The 23208-nt window shown below is 40.3% G+C and overlaps 1 protein-coding gene across 3 annotated transcripts in view; it reads right to left on the reverse strand.

The window, feature by feature from the left end:
- Positions 1-23208, reverse strand: part of LOC100938331 (MAPK regulated corepressor interacting protein 2-like) — a 136009-nt gene that overhangs the window by 68144 nt on the left and 44657 nt on the right. For 2 of the 3 annotated variants that reach the window (XR_010139054.1, XM_063721405.1), the window contains 3 exons: positions 21052-21203; positions 7643-7761; positions 5788-5935 (listed from right to left, as the gene is read on the reverse strand). The gene's annotated coding sequence lies outside the window, so the exon portion shown is untranslated. The remainder of the gene's footprint in view (positions 1-5787; positions 5936-7642; positions 7762-21051; positions 21204-23208) is intronic. The other variant, XR_002913214.3, reaches the window with a different exon arrangement.

Genomic DNA, 23208 nt, shown 5'->3' on the forward strand with positions numbered 1-23208 from the left:
GGGGTTTTACCATGCTGGCCAGGCTGGTCTTGAACTGCCGACGTCAGACGATCCGCCCGCCTCAGCCTCCCAAAGTGTGGTCTTAGAGGATAAGGCAAGGATGAGCAGCATGGAGCTCAAGCCTCTTCCCCCTCCCCACAGGCCAGACCTTCCCCAACAGGTGGAAGGACTGTCTTCAGGGGAAGGACATTGACATGGCTTAGGCATAGGGTGTAGGGCGTTACTTAACTATGTCCTAATGGTGGCAGTAGTGCTCTAGATGTGCCAACAGGTGTCTTGGAGTCTTCTGCTCCCGCCCTTCTTGTCTGAAAAAACGCCACCCAGAGACAAAGGCACAAGGAAACATGGCTGCCTTGCTTTTTGCCCAGTTTGGAGTCATCTGGTCTTATTGTGGCAATTTTGCTTTTGTTTTCCATCTGAAATCAAACCAAGGCCGAAACCACCCACCCTCATCAGAAATCTTATTTGTTCAGACATTTAAAATCCTCCTAACCTAGTCTATATGATTACGATTTACCTTAAATTTATAGGTCCAGTACTTTCCATGGCATCAAACTGTCTCCCTCAGGGGATGAATTTGGGGATGAAGTCACAGGGATAAAATTGCTTGAGATTCCGAGACCACCAGGATTTACAAATCCTGGTGGTCTCTGTTCTGGCTCCCCTTCCAGACAACCAGGGAGTTCTTCATGTTTTAGCTCATGTGTTGCATCGCAGACAACAATTTGACATGAACCATAGAGGAGGGACCAGATACCTGTCATTACTGCATGCCATATGTGCTCCACATGGCATGATACTCATACTACATATCTTCAATTCCTGTCAAGGTTATTCACAGTTTCATCTCATGGTCTCGTCATTTAATATCAAAACTCGGCATGTTCCCATGACACTATATATTCTTCAAGTATTTCCTGAGACTTTATGGGGTGTGTCTGTTTGTGTGTGTGTGTGTGTGCATGTGTATTTTATAATTTGTCTTATTTAGATATAAGTCTTACAGTATTCTCCCACTAAAGAATAATTAAAGAATAATGCTTGACAAAGATTGAGAAAAATATTATTTATATAATATATAATATAATATATAATATATTATATTATATATTATATATTATATAATATAATATATAATAATATATATAATATAATATATATATAATATATAATATAATATATATTATAATATATATAAAATATATAATATAATATATATTATAATATATAATATAATATATATAAAATATATAATATAATATATATTATAATATATATACACATATATATTATATATACATATGTATATTACACATATGTGTATACATATGTATATTACACATATGTATACACATGTATTATATATACGTATATATATAGTATATACATATATACTATATATATACATGTTGCAGGAAGTCAGGGACCCCAAACGGAGAGACCGGCTGAAGCCATGGCAGAAGAACTTGGATTGCGAAGATTTCATGGATATTTATTAGTTCCCCAAATTAATACTTTTGTAATTTCTTATGCCTGTCTTTACTGCAATCTCTAAACATAAATTGTAAAGATTTTACGGACACTTATCACTTCCCCAATCAATACCCTTGTGATTTCCTATGCCTGTCTTTACTTTAATCTCTTAATCCTGTCAGCTGAGGAGGATATATGTCGCCTCAGGACCCTGTAATAATTGCATTACCTGCACAAATTTTACAGCATGTGTGTTTGAGCAATATGAAATCTGGGCACCTTGAAAAAAGAACAGGATAACAGCAATTGTTCAGGGAATAAGAGAGATAACCTTAAACTCTGACAGCCAGTGAGCGGGGCGGAACAGAGCCATATTTCTCTTCTTTCAAAAGCAAATGGGAGAAATATCGCTGAATTCTTTTTCTCAGCAAGGAACATCCCTGAGAAAGAGAATACATGCCTGGGAGTAGGCCTATGAATGGCCTCCCTGGGCGTAGCTGTCTCTTATGATCGAGGCTGCAGGGGTGAAATAGACCCCAGTCTCCCATAGCATTCCCAGGCTTATTACGAAGAGGAAATTCCCGCCTAATAAATTTTGGTCAGACTGGTTGATCTCAAAAACCCTGTCTCCTGATAAGATGTTATCAATGACAATGGTGCCCGAAACTTCATTAGCAATTTTAATTTCACCTCGGTCCTGTGGTCCTGTGATCTCGCACTGCCTCCACTTGCCTTGTGATATTCTATTACCTTGTAAACTACTTGATGTCTGTCACCCACACCTATTCGCACACTCCCTCCCCTTTTGAAAATCCCTAATAAAAACTTGCTGGTTTTTGCAGCTTGTGGGGCATCACGGAACCTACCAACATTTGATGTCTCCCCCAGACGCTCAGCTTTAAAATTTCTCTCTTTTGTACTCTGTCCCTTTATTTCTCAAGCTGGCCGATGCTTAAGGAAAATAGAAAAGAACCTACGTGAATATCGGGGCAGGTTCCCTGATATATACACATTATTTTTTTCTTTTTTGAGACTAAAACTCTCTCTGTCTCCCAGGCTGAAGTGAAATGGCGAGATCTCGGCTCATTGCAAACAGTTCAAGCAATTCTCCTGCCTCAGCCTCCTGAATAGCTGGGATTACAAGTGCACGCCACTAGGGCTGGTTACTTGTTTTTTCTGTTTGTTGTTTTTTTTTTTTTTTTTTGAGACGGAGTCTCGCTCTGTCACCCAAGCTGGAGTGCAGTGGTGTGATCTCTGCTCACTGCAACCTCTGTCTCCCAGGTTCAAGTGATTCTCCTCCCTCAGCCTTCTGAGTAGCTGGGACTAAAAGCACATGCCACCCGCCTGGCTAATTTTTGTGTTTTTAGTAGAGACAGAGTTTCACCATGTTAGCCAGAATGGTCTCCATCTCCCAACCTCGTGATCTGCCCGCCTAGGCCTCCCAAAGTGCTGGGATTACAGGCGTGAGCCACCTCGACCATCCCCAGTTGTTTTGTATTTTTAGTTAAGACTCAGGATTTCGCCATGTTGGCCAGGCTGTTCTCCAACTCCTCACCGCAAGTGATCCAATCACCCTGGCCTCCCAAAGTGCTGGGATTACAGGTGTGAGCCACCATGCCTGGCTATATATACATTCCTAATTTCATGCAAATAACAAATCTGTATTGAAATTGGGTCACACTCTACATTGCGGTTTGGAGCAGATCAAGTGTGTATTTTAACAAAGCTTTCAGGAGGATGAATTTATTTGAATATCATAAATGGTGTTTTCAACATTGCAAGCCTTCAGTGTAAATGAAGGTAACTCTGAAAAATATATGCTCAGAAACATTCCTTTAGAAATGTATACACCATTCATTTTTTGTTCAATTTTTTACAGATGCATCACAATGTGCATATTGGCTCTCTAGAATACGTACATGACTATATGTTTGGTTTAAGGTTATGACATGTTAGAAGTAGAGTAAAATGCACTGGGCGCGGTGGCTCATGCCTGTAATCCCAGCACTTTGAGAGGCCAAGGCGGGCCGATCACGAGGTCAGGAGATCGAGATCTTCCTGGCTAACATGGTGAAACCTCGTCTCTACTAAAAATACAAAAAATTAGCCAGACGTGGTGGCCGGCGTCTGTAGTCCCAGCTACTCAGGAGGCTGAGGCAGGAGAATGGTATGAACCCAGGAAGCAGAGCTTGCAGTGAGCCGAGATTGCACCACTGCACTCCAACCTGGGTGATAAAGCAAGACTCCACCTCAAAAAAAAAAAAAAAAAAAAAAAGTAGAGTAAAATACACTTTACTTTGTTATTTATTATTTATCTTATGGTGTGGTAGGTTTAATCCACAAGGTTCAACAATTTGCTTTTCTCCCTAAATCAGAGGCAAGGAATGGCTGTTTATGAGGACACAGAGAATGCAATTAAGATTTTATGATGGCTAAAGGGACTACCTGGTGCAGACGAATGACATGTATCCAACCTAAATGGGAATGATAGGCTCATTGCCCCTCCACACTATCTTCCATTGCAGAATAAACCAATCAACCTCCTTGTCACTACCACTGGTACTTGGCTAGGTGTGATTTCCTTGCCAGGCTTCTATCCACTGCCCAGGCATATAATAATATAATAATATCCCTCTATTAAAGATAGTTAGCAAGGGGTGAATAAAAGATCACTTAGCCTAAACAATTCTAGGTTTGGGGACACCAGCATTTCTACCTTCAGATATGAGACACTGTCCCATAGGTAGGTCTGTATTCTTCCATGAAAATGGTCGGGTCAAACTATTCCTCCATAGGAGGTAGTTTAAAAGACGTCTAAGTCTACTTTAGGTGAAATACTCTGGGGAGGTAAGATATCAAGGGTCATGGAGAAATGCTTCCCAGAGAGTCTCCAAGACACTTGTGTATGCCAATAGCATTTATGTATGCAGATCATCACTCAACTAGACAAAGTCAAAGATGTCAAAAAAGCTAGGTTACCCTAGAATGCCTTACCCCGGAATGCCTGCCTGAATCCTCAGAGGCCAGGAGAGGTCATACCTGAACAAGCTCTTTAAGCACTGTAATGTCACAGTGCAGAACCAGACTAACATTAATTCCTTTCATTAAGAATTCAGATACTAAAATAATAAATTCTGAGGAAGAATGTCATGAGGATCAAGTCACCCATACACTTTTAGTCACCATTTTGATTCTCAATTATGAGTCATAAAGTATCTAGAGTTCTCCACACCAAAGGTTGGATATCTTCATTAGGAAATAGATTTGAAGCTGCTACAGAAAATACTAGCTAGGATGCAGTAGATAATGATTTGCTCAGGCCTAAACAATGCCATACTTATCAAGGACATCGAACAGAAAAGAGCCACCTATCTGCCCTCCTTGAGAGAACTGAGATGACATCCATGTCCTATTATGACAAAAGACTTTCTCCTGAACTTATAAAGTCACAGAAGCTGCTGGCTTGTGCGCTCAGATAATTGCTTAGGTCTTCTATCACATTCTTGGCCTTCATTCCACTTTAGCATATCAGCTCTCCTAAAAGATGATCTGGCCCACATAGGCATGTCAGTGTATCCTCACTGCTCTACAGAGGTCCTTCTAGCTATAGGCAATGGTGGTTAGAATTTTAGTGTATTGAGGACCATGTGAGTGACACTGACTTCAGATAGATGGTTCCTGGAATTGGCCTGTCATTGCCAGCCAACACTGCTGCTATAAATGTCACAGCCCCACAACACAAGGACAACCAGGTTGCCTAAAGTTCCCAAGGGCATATTCATAACATAAATGCCCCAAGGGTGTGTACTTGGCTGTATCATTTTCTAGCCTTGTCCCCACTATGAGAAAACTGAGGCCCTGTCCTCTACTGCCTGTGCCAAAACTTCCTGGAAGCAGCTGGCTCAGTCCTGCTCCCTCACTCAGCAGATACTTCACGGAGACTTTGCATTTGCTCATTGCTTCTGCCAGGCCTCAGAGAAAAGGATAGGAAGATCAACTTGTGTCTCAGGCCTGTTCAGCCTTCACTGGCTTTTCCTTCCTCAATTGCTAGGGCTCACATGGAGGAAACGCTCACGGCTTTGGATGCTACGAAACTGTTTCCGCACGATGGCAGTATTGTACGGGAGAAACCAACTGACTTTGCTCTAAGCGCTATTCTCCCGCCCATCACATTTCAAAAAAAGGCCAAGAAGAGACAAAGACACTAGAAACTAGAACTACTTAGCAGTTTGCTCAATTTGTGTAAACTTATTCCACTCTCAGCATTTTGATTTGTTTTCCATTGGATATTAAACCAAGGTGTGATCCACTCACCCTCATCAATCATCTCCTCCTTTCATGAACTCAGTATCCACACAACCAATCTTCTCATTTATACTCTTCTTCACTCAGCATTATATCAGCTGTGTTTTCTTACATCAAATTGTCTTATAGTACTGGGGCAGACCTTAGGGATCCATGCCTAAGGAAACAACAAACAAACAAACAAATGTTGACACCTAAGGTCTTGGAGAAGAGCAAATCTAGGCACCAGGCCATGTGGTTCATTTTTTTTTTTTTTTTGAGACAGAGTCATGCTCTGTCGCCCAGGCTGGAGTGCAGTGGCGCGATCTCGGCTCACTGCAAGCTCCGCCTCCCGGATTCACATCATTCTCCTGCCTCAGCTTCTTGAGTAGCAGGGACTACAGGCGCCCGCCACCACGACTGGCTAATTTTTTTTTTTTTTTTTTTTTTTTTTTAAATAGAGACGGGGTTTCACCGCATTAGCCAGGATGGTCTGGATCTCCTGACCTCCTGATCCGACTGCCTCGGCCTCCCAAAGTGCCAGGATTACAGGCGTGAGCCACCGCGCCCAGCCAGGCCATGTGGTTCTTGTCCTGACTCCCTACCCAGGTTCCCTAGGAGTTCCATTTCATGTTCTGATCTAGGCATTGGGCCCTATATGTTGAGTGGGAGGCTGCCATTTAGTGGAGCTCTAAGATAAGGGACCAGGTAGCTCTCAAGCTTGACAGAGACACAGAACCCGATTCGAATGGACACAAACACAGGAATGACTATAAATTTTAATCAGATGGATCACAGGATTTTGTCTCATGGTTTCATTATTTAACGTTGGAACACAAACATTTTCCTGTGTCATTAAATGGCCATGGCTTAAGACTGCCCTATAACTTTGCTGTGTATATGTGTTACTGCTTTCCAGTTAGGATTCAGTCCTATATTTTCTCATTAGCAACGAAAAGGTGGAATTTGCAAAGAAGTAAAAAAAAAAAACCCATGTGCTGATCAAGAGAAAAGCAGTCTCATAAAACTGTATATTAAACACTGATACCCTTTTCCATATTTATTCCATTTTTCAATACATAGATAAAAAGTTCTATATATAAACACGATGAATTTATATTTAAATTGGATTTAGCTATGCACTGCATTTTAGTATGAATATTCCATAGTATGAATGAAGATTTTCATTCTAAAATTTGATTTCTGACAAGTTTTTGAAATTGTCATATAAAATTTGCAATTTCTGAATTTTGGACAATATTTGCAAAGAACTATGTGATTGGACTAGTCATTAAGAATTAAGATCTCACCTTGCTTTTTTAATGTATAAAATCTATTTATACATACAGAAACACATATATATATTTTACATAGTTATGCCTCTGAAAATTAGGATTTAAAAATTATTTTTGAATTTTTATCTCTAATTCTTACCTTCAAATTTTATCTTTAAAATCTCAAAAGAAAGAAAACAAAATTCAATAAATGATAATTGAAATAGGTACGTCTCATATTCAGTCACTTAGATGTGAACCCCAGTAAAACTTTGAGATGGATGTATTCACACTACTCACATGAAGCTATAATGTTTCATTAACGTCTCTGTTTATGTAACTATGAATTAAAGATATGAATTTGTTGGTCAAAAATACCACATTCAAACGCATGCTCAGTATAACACTGACCATGATATAAAATATATGGCATTGGCCAGGCGTGGTGGCTCACAACTCTAATCCCGGCACTCTTGGAGGCTGAGGCAGGAGGATCGCTTGAGCCTAAGAGTTCAAGACCAATTTAGCAATTAGCAATTTTGGCAATGTAGCGAGTCCCTGTCTCTAAAAAAAAAAAAAAAAAAAAAATTGCCAGGCATGGTGGCATGTACCTGTAGTCCCAGCTACTCAGGAAGTGGAGGTGAACGGATCACCTGAGTCCAGGGATGTTGAGGCTGCATTGAGCCATGATCATGCCACTGCACTCCAGTCTGGGCAACAGAGTCTGATCCTGTGTAAAAAAAACATATATATGGTATTTAAACATTTGTATATGCATATGAACAGATATGAATATACACAGAGTCCCGCACACATTTTACTTTCAATATAACTGGATTCATACTATTTGAAATTTTGTCCAAAATCCTCAGCATCACCTTATAATCTTTGAATATATCCATATCAATATATACTTTTGAGTGCTTAAGTTTTTTTATATTTTACTCTAGAAGAATTTTAAGAATTATAAGCAGAAAACATATGGTAGGTCAAACATAGTGAAAAGAAATAATCACTTTTAAAATGTTTGGGCTACGTATTATGATTTGTTCCTTTGCACATATAATATGTACATTTATAAACTAATGTTCAAATTCCCCTGTAGTATAATTGTTAAAACAAGTTGTCTTCACTGATAACTTAAGTACTTTTCAAATGTAATTAGTTATTCTTGGAACTAATGATAGGTTTAAAAATATTGGCACTTTTAAAAACTGTGTTGGTATAATTCATGTAACATATAATTAACCATTAAAATGTGTGAAATTCAGTGGCATTTAGTACATTCACAATGCAGTGCAAGCACTATCTCTGTGTAGTGGCAAATCATTTTCATTACCACAAAAGAAAACCCTGGACCCATGAAGCAGTCATTCCCCATTCTACTCTATGCTGAGCCCCTGGCAAACACTCATCTGCTTTCCCTCACTACTGAGGGGCCTTTTTCATTTTGCTTTTTTCACTTAGCATGTTTTCAAATTTCATCCATGTTGTAATATATGTCAGTACTTCATTTCTTTTTGTAGCTGAATAATATCCATATGTATATATCACATTTTGTTTATCCATTCATCAAGTGATTGATGTTTGCTTGTGTTCACCTTTTGGGTATTGTTAATAAACATATACAGTGAGTATATACAGGTACTTGTTTGAGTATTTGCTTTCAATTGTTTGCGGAGTATACTTAGGAATAGAGTTGCTAGGTCATACGGTTATTTCTATGTTTAAATTTTTGAAGAACTGATAAACTGCTTTCCATAGCAGATGCGCAATTTAGCATTCCCACCTTCACTGCAGAAGGGTTCCAATTTCTCCGCCTCCCCACCCATATTTGTTCTTTTTAAGTAGTATCCATTCTAGTGGGTGTTAAGTGGTATCATGAAGTGGTTCTGATTTACATTCCTGAAAACACTAATAATGGAAGCATGTTTTCATGTAATTGTTGGTCATTTGTGTATCTTCTTTGGAGAATTGTCTATTTAAGACCTTTGCCTATTCTTTAAATTGATGCATTATAGTTGTACATATTTATGGGGTACACAAGGTATTTTGATGCATGCATAAAATGTGTGATAACCAAAAAAGGAAAACTGGGATACTCATCCCCTACTGCATTTATTATTTGTGTTTGGGAACATTTCAAATGTGTTTTATCTATTTGGAAATAACCATTAAATTATTGTCAACTATAGATGTCCTAACTGTGCTGTTGAACACTAGAACTTACTCCTTCTGTCTAACTGTACTTTTGTAGCCATTAACCAACCTCTCTTCATTCCCCTCTCTTCCTAACTTCTGGTACCCACCATTCTACTCTATACATTCCATGAGATGGATTCCTTTAGCTCCTACATATGAGTGAGGACATGTGATAATTTGTCTTTCTGTATCTGGCTTATTTCACTTAACATAGTGTCCTAAAGTTCCATTCATGTTGCTGCAGATGACAGAATTCCATTCTTTTTTCTGGCTCAATAATCTTCCATTTTATATGTATGCCACAGCTTCTTAATCCATTCATCCATTAACGAACACTTAGGTTGATTCCATATCTTGACTACTGTGAATAATGCTGCAATAAACATGAGAATGCATATATATATGCATATATATATATAGTACTGATTTCTTTTCTTTTGGATATATACCCAGCAGTGGGACTGCTACATCATATGGTAATTCTATTTTTAGTATTTTTGGGAAAGTCCATCCTGTGTCTCATAGAGATTGTACTAATGTACATTGCAGGCAACATTATACAAGCATTCCTCTTTCTCTGCTTACTAGCCAACATCTGTTACTCTCTGTCTTTTTTGTAAGAGCCATTTGAACTGGGGAAATATGGTATCCCACTGTAGTTTTGATTTGCATTTCCCTGATGATTAGTGATGTTGAGCATTTTTTCATGTATCCGTTAGCCATTTGTGTGTCTTTCTTTCAGAAATGTCTATTCAGATCATTTGCCCATTTGTAAATCAGATATATTTGTTTTTTTTTTTCTATTGAGCTGAGCTTTTTTAAGTTTGCAAAGATATTCTCTCTTACTGTAGGTTGTCTCCTCACTTTATTGTTTTATTTGCTGGGCAGAAGCGTTCTAGCTTGATTTACTCTAATTTGTCCATTTTTGCTTTGATTGCCAGTGCTTTTTGAGGTCTCCCACAAAAAAATCATTGCCCAAAATGATGTCTTAAAGCATTTCCGCAGTCTCTTCTTCTGGTAATTTCATATTTTCAGGTCTTTTCTTATATTTGTTGAGCCTTGTTCTGTGGCCTAACACATGCTCTATACTGGAGAGTGTTCCATGTGCTGACTGATGACAAGAATGTATATTCTACAGCAATTGGATGAAATATTTTGTAAATGTCAGTTAAGTTCATTTGGTCTAGAGTACAGTTTAATTCCAATGTTTCTTTGTCTGGATAAGCTGTCTATTACTCAAAGTGGGGTACTGAAGTCTCCCACTATTGTACACCAGTCTATCTCTCCATTTAGATCTCCAAATGTTCGCCTTATCTATTTGTGTGTTCCAGTGTTGGGTACATACATATTTTAAATTGTTATATCCTTTTACTGAATTGGCATCTTCATTTTTTTTTTTTGTTTTGTTTGTTTGTTTGTTTTTTGAGTCTGGCTCTGTCGCCTAGGCTGGAGTGCAGTGGTGCGATCTCCGCTCACTGCAAGCTCCCCCTCCCAGGTTGACGCCATTCTCCTGCCTCAGCCTCCGGAGCAGCTGGGACTACAGGCGCCCGCCACCACGCCCGGCTAATTTTTGTATTTTTAGTAGAGACAGGATTTCACCGTGTTAGCCAGGAAGGTCTCGATTTGCTAGCCTCGTGATCCGTCCGCCTTGGCCTCCCAAAGTGTTGGGATTACAGGCGTGAGCCACCGCGCCCGGCCGGCATGTTTACTGTTATACAATGACTTTCTTTGTCTCTCTCTACAGTTTTTGACTTTAATCTATTTTATATAAGTCTAGCCTTTCCTGTTCTTTTACCATTCCTGTTCATTTTCATGTTGTTGCTGATGTCCCTCTCTGGTTTGAGATCTTCTTTGCCTGAGTAAAAGAGAAGTCCCCACATTTAATGCACTGGGGTTGCTAGCTTCAACTCCACTTTCAGTCTCAGACTACCCCCTCAGGGATTTTTCTTCCTACAGGCAGTCAGGATGCCTCCTAGGGATTGAGGCAAGAATAGGATTCCTGCAAAGGACACCAAAATGGGAGAGAAGCTAGCTCTCTCCCTTGATCTCACATTTTACAGAGGAAACTGTGAACCAAGAGGGACTTTTCTTTTTTTCTTTTCTTCCTTTTTATTGAAGGGGGGCGGGGGGGTGGAGTCTCACTCTGTCATCCAGGCTGGAGTGCAGTAGCGCAATCTGGGCTCACTGCAACATCCGCCTCCCAGGTTCAAGTAATTCTCCTGTCTCAGCTTCCCAAGTTGCTGGGATTACAGGGGCACACCACCACGCCCGGCTAATTTTTGTATTTTTAGTAGAGACGGGGTTTCACCATATTGGTCAGGCTGGTCTCAAACTCCTGACCTCAGGTGATCCACCTGCCTCGGCCTACCAAAGTGCTGGGATTATAGGCATGAGCCACCGCGCCCAGTCAAGGGGGTCTTTTCTACATGGTGCCTAGCAGCTTTGGGTTGGGGAATCATGGAGAGAGAAGTCCATTAGTCTTTCTAGCTGCTCATACTTTTTCACTTCCTTATAACCCCATGGATCGTCACAGTCTCTCTCAATGTTCAGTTCTGGAATATTGCTTCTAATAATCTTGTCTCTACACAACTGTTTTTACTTTTCTTTGAGGTAAAGTCAGATCACTTCTGCTCTACCATGTTGGTAATATCACTCTCCCTTTGCCTATTTTTTAAAAATTGGGTTATTTGTCTGTTTATTGTTGAGTTTTAAGAGTTATTTGTTTTTACTGGATATTAGAAGTTTTTAGATAATTTATTTGGAAATATTTCCTCCCATTCTGTAAGTTGGCTTTTCAAGTTCTGAATTGTGTACTTTGATGCGAAAAGTTTTTAATTTCAGGGAAGTCCAATTTATTTTTTCTTTTGTTATTGCTGCTTTTGGTGGTATAGCTCATAAGTCACTGCCAAATCTAAAGTTGTGAAGATGTATCCCTATAGTTTCCCTGAAGGTTTTATAGGTTTAGCTCTTATATTTAGAAATTTGATACATTTTGAGTTAATTTTTGCATATAATGTGAGGTAGAGGTCTAAATTCATCCTTTTGCATGTGGATAACCAGTTGTCTAAGTACTATTTGTTAAAGACTCTATTAACTACTCATAAAATGACCTTAATAACTTTGTCATAAATGAATTGACCACAATGTCTGAGTTTATTTCCAGACACTCCATCTTTTCCATTAATCACTGTGTGTATTCTTATTCGATTATCACACTGCTTTGATTACTCTAGCTTTCCTAATAAGTTTAGTCTTCCACCTTGGTTTTTCTTATTCAGACTTTACATTGGTTATTCAGATCTCTTGCAATTCAATAGGATCTTTAGGATTTGTGTTCCTTTTTTACAAAAAAAAAAAAATGCTCATTAGATAACAATAAGGATTACATTAAATCTATAGATCTCTATGGGTAGTATTGCCATGTTAAAAATATTTAGTCTTCAGACCCATTACCACAGGATGTTCTTTATTAAAATTTAGGTTATCTTTAACTTCTCCATTATTTTGTGATTTTCAGCGTACAAGACTTTCATCTATTTAGTTAATTATTGTCCTGAAATTATGATTCATTTTGATGCTATTGTAAATGGAATTGCTTTCTTAATTGAATTTTCAGATTATTCATTGCTAGTGTACAACTGATTTTTCCAAGTTAATGTTCTGTCCTGCAGTTGCTTGCTGGATCTTGTTCACTACCTCTAATACTGTTTTTCTGGGTTTTTAAGCTTTCTTTTTTTTTTTTTTTTTGACTGGAGTTTTGCTCTGTCGCCCAGGCTGGAGTACAATGGCACGATCCTGGCTCACTGCAACCTCTGCCTCCTGGGTTCAAACGATTCTCCCACCTCAGCCTCCCGAGTAGCTGGAATTACAGGCACCCGCCATCATGCCCAGCTAATTTTTGTATTTTTGTAGAGACGGGGTTTCACCATATTGGCCAGGCTGGTCTTGAACTCCTGATCTCAGGTGATTTACATGCCTCAGCCTCCCGAAGTGCTGGGATTACAGGTGTGAGCCACTGTGCCTGGCAGCATTTTTTATAAGATCATCGTATTTGTGAAGAGAAATAATTTCCATTTTTTCTTTTCAATTGGGATACTTCTTATATATCTTCATTGCCTGATGACCCCAGCTAGATTTTAAGTATAATGTTTAAGAGAAGTGGCAAAAGTGGGCGTTCTCCTGTTCATGATTTTAGGAGCAAAGTTTTCAGTCTTTACCTCTTGACTATATTATTAGCTGTAGGTTTTAATAAATGGCCCATATATCGTGCTGAGAAAATGATCTTCTTAATTATATATTATGGATTATTTTGAGTTGCTTTTCTGGAGAGATGGACTACAGAAAGTGTCTACTGCACCATTGTCATTGACGTCACTTTTGCTACCTGTTTTTGAATTTGTAGGAACACTCATCCTTCTTCAAAATGTGCCTGACACAACAGTCACATACGAAAAAGTAGTTACAGGTAGTTAGATAGGCAATGAGCAGGGCAGGAAAGGGCTATCCCCCACCCAGTAGGAATGTCACATGATGGTTCGGCAATGATCACATTGCCCCTCTAAAAATGATAATTTGGTAGCCTGGGAGAGACAATCTCCTGATGATCCGCATCTGTTAATATTAAAAGTGCGAATTGAATGCAGGCCCCAGGGAGAAGCAGCTTCTTGGGCATGCGTATTAAGACACAAAATGGCGAAATATGATGTTCCGGGTACATGCCACTGGAAAAAAGAAAAAAGCCTCAGATAGGCATGTGTATAACTCCCTAAACACACTGCACAGTGCTCAATTCCAAAGGGTAAGGAGAGCACTGCGCATGTGGAAAGCTCACCCTAAAGGAAGAATCATGGGCAAGAGGCGAGCCTATAAGGTCCCAGGATCAAGGTTAAAAGGTCTTTTTGTTCTCTTGGCCATTCAGGCACCCACTTGGATCTCTTCCAAGGGTTCTTTCTTTCCTTTCTTTCCTGTTCTAAAGCCTGTTAAAGAAACTTCCACTCCTGCTCTGAATCTTGCCTCAGTCTCTTTTTCTGCTTTATGCCCCTCAGTCGAGTTATTTCTTCGGAGGAGGCAAGGACTGAAGTTGCTGTCGACCTATATGGATATGCCGCCTGTTACTCGGGGTAACTCGGTTCACTGCCACCACTAAGAAAGTGAGATCATGGGTAATGCTACCTCCAACAGACAAGCACTTTTAAAAATGTGGATTAATTTTCAATCCTTTTCTCTCCTTTTGTTTCCCATCCCTTTATGTGTAACAACTACATTAAAAAAAGTAAATAAATAAAAAATAAAAAGGAACGACCGGGCACAGTCGCTTAAGCCTGTAATCCAGCACATTGGGGGGCCGAGATGGGCTGATCACATGAAGTCAGGAGTTCGAGACCACCCTGACCCACATGGTGAAACCCCGTCTCTACTAAAAATACAAAAATTAGCCAAACGTGGTGGAGCCCATCTGTAGTCTCAGCTGTTCGGGGGGCTGAGACAAGAGAATCCCTTCAACCTGGGAGACGGAGGATGCAGTGAGCTGAGATCGTGCTGCTGCACTCCAGCCTGGGCGACAGAGCAAGACTCCATCTAAAAAAACAAAACCAAAAAACAACTCTACTGGAAGATGTAAAACTTTAGGTCCTTTCAGTCTTTAGACAACTAGATGCCCTTGAGACTATCAGAAAACATACTGGCTCCTGCTTTATCACACCTGGAACAGGCCTGTCTTTGATGTTTTCATACTGCTGCAACAAAGGACTGTGATACAGTAACACTGCCTGAAAGCCTGCTAACTCTTGCTCCAAGGAACAGGACATAACACACACACCCATCCGCCACACACACAGCATCTAATGTCTCAGGAAATCCCTGAAGAATATGTAATGCATGGGAACATGCGGTGTTCTGGTGTTAAATGTTGAGACCATGAGATGAAACTGAGTAATCTCGATAGGAACTGAACATAGGGACTATGAGGATCATGCCATGTGGAGTATATAGGCCAAGGAGTAACGACCAGATGGTCCTTACTCTATGACTTAAACCAAATTTTTGCCTACAATGCAACACATGAGGCTAGAACATGAAGAACTCCTAGTTTTCTGGGCGGGAAACCAGGTCAAAGACCACCAAGATTTGTAAATTGTTTGCCAAAGATCTCTTCCTAGTTTCAAATAATTTTTTCCTTATTGCACTTTTATCCACCAAGTTTATCACCTGAAGGAGACAATTTGATGCCATGGAACTTGCTGGACTGTAACTGTGTGAAGTAAATCCTATCCAGATAGACACAGTGAGGAGTATATTTAATTTCTGAAAGAACAAGATTCCTGAGGAGCATGGGTGGTTCAGGCCTCATTTTGTTTTCAGATGGATAGAAAAAAAGCAAAAATTCAACAGTAAGACAAGGTTGCACCAAATTGTACAAATCTCCATGCAGCCAGATTTGGTGGCGCCTTTTTTCTCTGAGTGGCGTTTTTTCAGACATAAAAGGCGGGGGAAGAGTGCGCCGAGATAGGGTTTCCATGAGATTGTGAATCACTACTGCCACCGTGAGGAAATTGTTTAAAGACAGAATCCGCCATCACACACTCCTTCCCAGGAAGCTATGGGGGAAGGTCTCATCTGGGCCGAGGTGGAAGAGGATTGGGCTCCAGACTAGGTCTTGTTGCCTTCTCCTCTAAGGTCTTAAGAGAGGTCTGGACATTGACGGTATCTTGGTGTAGAAAGTGGAGAGTAAGGGGCTTGGAGTGAGGGAGGCAGCGGCTGCCAGGCGGTCCCGGTACAGGAAGTCGGGGGCGGGGCCTCGGTTCCTCCTGGTTTGGGCAGGACAGCAGGAACCCACTCAAAGACGAATTCTGGCTCTTGTGGGAATCTGTCTCCTGTTCCTGCCCCTTAGAGCAAGAGCTGGCGGGCTTTCCCATGATGTCATCTTGCTACAGGTCTTTGGGTCTCTTGCGGCATCAGTATCCGCGCACAATTGACAGGGTTCTACCAAGCTAAATTTGCAGGATTTGCTTTCCTTCACTCTCCAGGTTCTATACCAAGACACCGCCAAAGTCCAAATCTCTTTTAAGGCGTTAGACGAGAAGGCAAGGAGGATCAGCATGGATCCCAGACCTTTTCTACCTCCCCACAGACCAGACCTTCTCCACCTCCCCACAGACCAGACCTTCTCCAACAGTAAGTCCTCAGGGGAAAGACGTTGACGTGGCGTAGGGTGTCTTTAAATTACCACCTCACGATGGCACTAGTGCTCTAGATGTGCCAAGATGTGTCTTTGATCCTTCTTCTCCCGCCCTCCCTGTCTGAAAAAACGCCACCCAGACACAAAGGCACAAGAAAATATGGCTGCCTTGTTTTTTGCCCAGTTTGGAGCCATCTGGTCTTATTGTGGCACTTTTGTTTTCCATCTGAAATCAAACCAAGGCCTAAACCACCCACCCTCATCGGGAATCTTACTCCTTCAGAAACTTAAAATCTTTCTAACCTAGTCTATATGATTATGAATTACCTCAGACTTACAGGTCCAGTAGTCTCCATGGCATCAAACTGCCTCCTCAGGGGATAAATTTGGGGATGAGGGCACAAGGATAAAACTGCTAGAACCTCAGAGGAGATCTTCTCTAGCAAACAAGTTACAGACCTTGGTGGTCTCTGACCTGGCTCCCCTCCCCGACAACGAGGAAGTTCTTCATGTTCTAGTGCATGTGTTGCATTGTAGGCAACAATTTGGCAAGAACCATAGAGGAGGAACCAGAAAGCTGTCATTGCTACATGCCATATGTGCTCCACATGGCATGATACTCATACTACATATGTTCAGTTCCTGTCGAGGTTACTCAGAGTTTCATCTCATGGTCTCATCATTTAACATCAAAACATGGCATGATCCCATGACACTACATATTCAGGTATTTCCTGAGACTTTAAGCGGTGTGTCTGTGTGTGTGTGTGTGTGTTTGTGTGTGTCTTTTTAAAAATAATTTGTATTTTAGATATAAGTCTTACAGTATTCTCCTACTGGTTAATTAAAGAATAATGCTTGACAAAGATTGAGAAAAATCAATGTACTAATAAAGATGAAAAGCACTACGATACAATTTGTCAAGGCAAAAAATAACCATTTGGATTATTTCCATATATATATAATATATATATGTAGTATTTCTGTATATATTGAAATATATATATAGTATATATGTATGTATATATGTATATATGTATATATGTGTATATATGTATATATGTGTATATATGTATATATGTGTATATATGTATATATGTGTATATATGTATATATATGTGTATATATGTGTATATGTGTATATATGTATATATATGTGTATATATGTGTATATGTGTGTATATGTGTATATATGTGTATATATGTGTATATATGTGTATATATGTGTATATGTGTGTATATGTGTGTATATGTGTATATATGTGTATATATGTGTATATGTGTATATATGTGTATATATATGTGTATATATGTGTATATATATGTGTATATATATGTGTATATATATACACTTTTTCTCTTTGGGGGGACTGAAACTTTTTCTGTCACCCAGGCTACAGTGCAATCGTGCAGTCTCGGCTCATTGCAACCTCCAGGTTCAAGCAAATTTCCTGCCTCAGTCTTAGTAGCTGGGATTACAAGCGCAGGCCACCAGGCCTGGTTAATTGTTTTGCATTTTTAGTAGACATGGGGTTTCGCCATGTTGGCCAGGCTGGTCTCGAACTCCTGACCTCAAGGCATCCAAACACCTTAGCCTCCCAAAGTCCTGGGATTACAAGTGTGACCCACTGTACCCAGCTATATATACATTCCTAATTTCATGCAAATAGTAAATCTGTATTGAAATTGAGTTACATTCTACATTGTGGTTTGGAGCAGATCAAGTGTGTATTTTAACAAAGCTTTCAGGAGCATGAATTCATTTAAATATCGTCAATACTAAGTGTTGTTTTCAACATTTCAAGCCTTCAGTATAAATGAAGGAAAATCTGAAAAATATATGTTCAAAAACATTCCTTTAGAAAAGTAGACAGTATTTATTTATTTATAATTTTTTTTTTTTGAGACGGAGTTTCACTCTTGTTGCCCAGGCTGGAGTGCAATGGCTTGATCTTGGCTCACCGCAACTTCTGCCTCCCAGGTTCAAGAGATTCTCCTGCCTCAGCCTCCCAAGTAGCTGGGATTACAGGCATGCAACACCAGGCCTGGCTAAATTTGTATTTTTATTGGAGACGGGGTTTCTCCATGTTGATCAGGCTGGTCTCAAACCTCCGACCTCAGGTGATCCGCCCACCTCTGCCTCCCAAAGTGCTGGGATTACAAGCGTGAGCCACTGCGCCTGGCCAATTTTTTGTTTAAATTATTATAGATGCATCACAATGTGCATTTTGGCTCTCTAGAATACATATTTGACTATATGTTTGGTTTAAGGTTCTGACATGTTAGAAGTAGAGTAACATACACTTTACTTTGTCATTTATTTTACCGTGTGGTAGGTTTAATCCTCAAGGTTCTATAATTTTTCTTTTCTCCCTAAATCAGAGGCAGGGAATGGCTGTTTATGGGGCCACAGAGAATGCAATTAAGATTTTGTGATGGGCCAGGCGTGGTGGCTCATGCCTGTAATCCCAGTGCTTTGCGAGGCCAAGGCAGGTGGATCACGAGGTCAGGAGTTCGAGACCAGCCTGGCCAATATAGTGAAACCCCCTCTCTACCGAAAATACAAAAATTAGCTGTGTGTGGTGACGCATGCCTGTAATCCCAGCTGCTTGGGAGGCAGAGGCAGGAGAGTTGGTTGAACCCGGGAGGCGGAGGTTGCAGTGAGCCGAGATCATGCCAGTGCACTCCAGCCTGGGCGACAGAAGGCGACTCCGCCTCAAAAAAAAAAAAAAAAAAAAAAAAAAGTGAAGGATAAAGGGACTATCTGGTGCAGATGAATGACATGTATCCAACGTAAATGGGAATGATAGGCTCATTGCCCCTCCACACTACCTTTCATTGCAGAATAAACCAATCAACCTCCTTGTCACTACCACTGGAACTTGGCTAGGTGTGATTTCCTTTCCAGGCTTCCATCCACTGCCCAGGCACATAGCCTCTTTATTAAAGATAGTTAGCAAGGGGTGAATAAAAGACCACTTAGCCTAAAGAATTCTAGGATTGGCACCACCAGCATTTCTACCTTCAGATATGAGATACTGTTCCATAGGTAGGTCTGTATTCTTCCATGAAAATGGTCGGGTCAAACTATTCCTCCATAGGAGGCAGTTTAGCAGATGTCTAAGTCTACTTTAGGTGAAATACTCTGGGGAGGTAAGATATCCTTTTTGTCCTTTCCAGGAACAAGGATCATGGAGAAATGCTTCCCCTAGAGTCTCCAAGACATTCATGCATGCCAATAGCATCTATGTCTGCAGATCATCACTCAACTCAACAAAACCAGCTAGAGAGAGAGCTAGACACAGTCAAAGATGTCAAAAAAGCCAGGCTATCCTAGAATGCCTTACCCTGGAATGCCTGCCTGAATCCTCAGAGTCCAGGAGAGGTCATACCTGAACAAGCTCTTGAAGCACTGTAATGTCACAGTGCAGAACCAGACTAACATTAATTCCTTTCATTAAGAATTCAGATACTGAGATAATAAATTCTGAGGAAGAATGTCATGAGGAATAAGTCACCCATACAATTTTAGCCACTCTTATTGATTCTTCAGTTATGAGTCATAGAGTATCTGGAGGTCTCCACATCAAAGGTTGTATGTCTTCATCAGGAAATAGCTTTGAAGCTGATACAGAGAATACTAGCTAGGATGAGGTAAATAATGATTTGATCAGGCGTAAACAATGCCATTCTTCTCAGGGACATCCAACAGAAGAGAGCTACCTATGTGGCCTCCTTGACAGAAATGAGATGTCATCGAGGTCCCATTATGACAAAAGACTTTCTCCTGAACTTATAAAGTCACAGAAGCTGCTGGCTTGTGTGCTCAGATAATTGCTTAGGCCTTCCATCACATTCTTGGCCTTCATCCACTTTAGCAAATCGGCTCTCCTAAAAGATGATCTGGCCCACATAGGCATGTTAGTGTATCCTCACTCCTCTATAGATGTCCCTCTAGTTGTAGGCAATGGTGTTTAGAATTTTTGTGTATCGAGGACCACGTGAATGACACTGGCTTCAGATAGATGGTCCCTGGAACTGGCCTGTCCATTGCAATCTTACAATGCTGCTATAAATGTCACAGCCGCATAACACAGGGACAGCCAGATTGCCTAAAACTCCCAAGGGCATATTCATAACATAAATGCCCCAGGGGTCTGCACTTGGCTGTGTCATCTTCTAGTCTTGTCCCCACTATGAGGAAACTGAGGCCCTGTCCTCTATTTCCTGTACCAGGAGTTCCTGGAAACAGTTGGCTTAGTCCTGGTCCCTCACTCAGCAGATACTTCACTAAGACTTTGCATTTGTCCACTGCTTCTGCTAGGCCTCAGAGAAAAGGGTAGGAATGCCAACTTGTGTCTTGGGTGGCTTTTCCTTCCGCAACTGCTAGGGCTTACATGGAGGAAACACTCACGGCTTTGGATGCTATGAAACTGTTTCCTCACGATGGCAGTATTGTGCGAGAAACGCCAACTAACTTTGTTCCAGGAGCTCCTCTCCCGCCCATCACGTTTCAAAAAAAAGGCCAAGAAGAGACAAAGATACCAGAAACTATGGCTACATAACATTTTGCTACATTTGCGTAATGATATTCCACTTTCGGCTTCTGCTGGATATTAAACTGAAGTGTAATCCACTCACCCTCATCAAGCATCTCCTCTTTTCAAGAACTCAGTTTCCGCTCAACCAAGTCTTCCATTTCTACTCTTCTTCACTCAGCATTGTGTCTGCAGTATTCTATTATGATATCAAATTGTCTTGTAGTATTGGGGACTGACCTCAGGGATCCATGTCTAAAGAGAAAGGAAAAAAAACATGTTGACATCTGAGGTCTTGGAGGACAGCAAATCTGGGCACCAGGCCACGTGTTTCTTCTCCTGATTCCCTACCCAGGTTCCCTGGGAGTTTTACTCCATGTTCAGACCTAGTCAGTAGGCCTTGTATGTTGAGAGGGAGGCCGCTATTTAGTGGGGCTCTAACATAAGAGTCCAGATAGCTCTCAAGCTTGACAGACACACACAACCCTACTTGAATGTACACAAATACAGGAATGACTATAAATGCTAATCAGATGGATCCCAGGATTTTGTCTTACAGTTTCGTTATATAACAGTGTAACACAAACATTTTCCTGGGTCATTAAACTGCAATGGCTTACAACTATGTCCTATGAGTTTGCTGTGTATGTGTGTTACTGTTTATCAGTTAGGAATCAGTCCTATATTTTCACATTAGTAACAAAGAGGTGGGATTTGCAAAGAAGCTAAAAAAAAATGTGGTGATCAAGAGAAAAGCAATGCCATACAACTGTGTATTAAACACTGAAGGCTGGGCATGGTGGCTCACGCCTGTAATCCCAGCACTTTGGGAGGCCAAGGCAGGCGGATCACTCGAGGTCAGGAGTTCGAGACCAGCCTGACCAACATGGCAAAACCTCGCCTTTACTGAAAATATAAAAATTAGCTGGGCATGGTGTCACATGCCTATAATCTCAGCTACTGAGGAGGCTGAGACAGGGGAATCGCTTGAACCCGGGAGGTGGAGGTTGCAGTGAGCAAAGATCGCAGCTTTGCATGCCAGGCTGGGCAACAAGAGCGAGAATCCGTCTCAAAAAATAAAAATAAAATACACTCAACAGTGATACCCTTTTTCGTATTTGCTCCCACTTTCAATACATAGATAAAAGTTCTATATATACGGTCAAACAGTCAAACACCACAGTAGATTTACATTTAAATTGGATTCAGGCCAGGCGCAGTGGCTCATGCCTGTAATCCCAACATTTTGGGAGGCCAAGTTGGGCAGATCACTTGAGGTCAGGAGTTTGAGACCAGCCTAGGCAACATGTTGAAATGCCGTGTCTACTGAAAATACAAAAATAAGCCAGGTGTGGTGGCGAGTACCTATAATCCCACCTACTCGGAAGGTTAAGGCAGGAGAATCGCTTGAACCCGGGAGGCCGAGGTTGCAGTGAACTCACATCACACCACTGCACTCCCACCTGGGCAACAGAGGGAGGGTCTGTCTCAGAAAAAAAAAAATTGGATTTAGCTATGTATTGTAAAGTAAAAATTTTCATTCTAAAATTTGGTTCCTGACCAATTTTTGACATTGTCATATAAAATTTGCAATTTCTTGATTTTAGACAATAAATTATTTGCAAAGAACTTTGTGATTATACTAGTCATTAAAATATAAGTTGTTTGCTCTTTTTAATCTAAAAATGTGTTTATACATATATAAACATAAATATTTACATATCATATAAATATGTATATTATACATACTTATACCTCTGAAAATTAGGATTTTAAAATTATTCTTGAGATTTTAGTTCTAATTCTTACCTTCAAATTTTATCTTTAAAAACTCAAAAGAAGCAAAACAAAATTAAATACATGATAATTGAATTAGGCATCTCTCACATTTAGTCACTTAGATGTGAACCCTAAGAAAACTGTAAGATGGATGTATTCACACCACTCACATGCAGCTACAATGTTTCATTAATGTCTGTTTATATAACTATGAATTAAAGATATGAATTTGTTGGCCAAAAATATCATATTCAAACATATACTCACTATAACACTGACCATGATTTAAAATATATGCCATTGGCTGGGTGTGGTGGCTCACGACTGTAATCCCAACATTTTGAGAGGCTGAGGCAGGAGGATTGCTTGAGCCCGGGAGTTTCAGACCATCTCGGGCAATTTAGTGAGACCCTGTCTCTACAAAAAATAAAAAATATACCTGGGCATGGTGGCATGCACCTGTGGGCCCAGCTACACAGGA

This window comes from Pongo abelii, chromosome X (assembly GCF_028885655.2).
Source record: "Pongo abelii isolate AG06213 chromosome X, NHGRI_mPonAbe1-v2.0_pri, whole genome shotgun sequence".
Lineage (NCBI taxonomy): Eukaryota > Metazoa > Chordata > Mammalia > Primates > Hominidae > Pongo > Pongo abelii.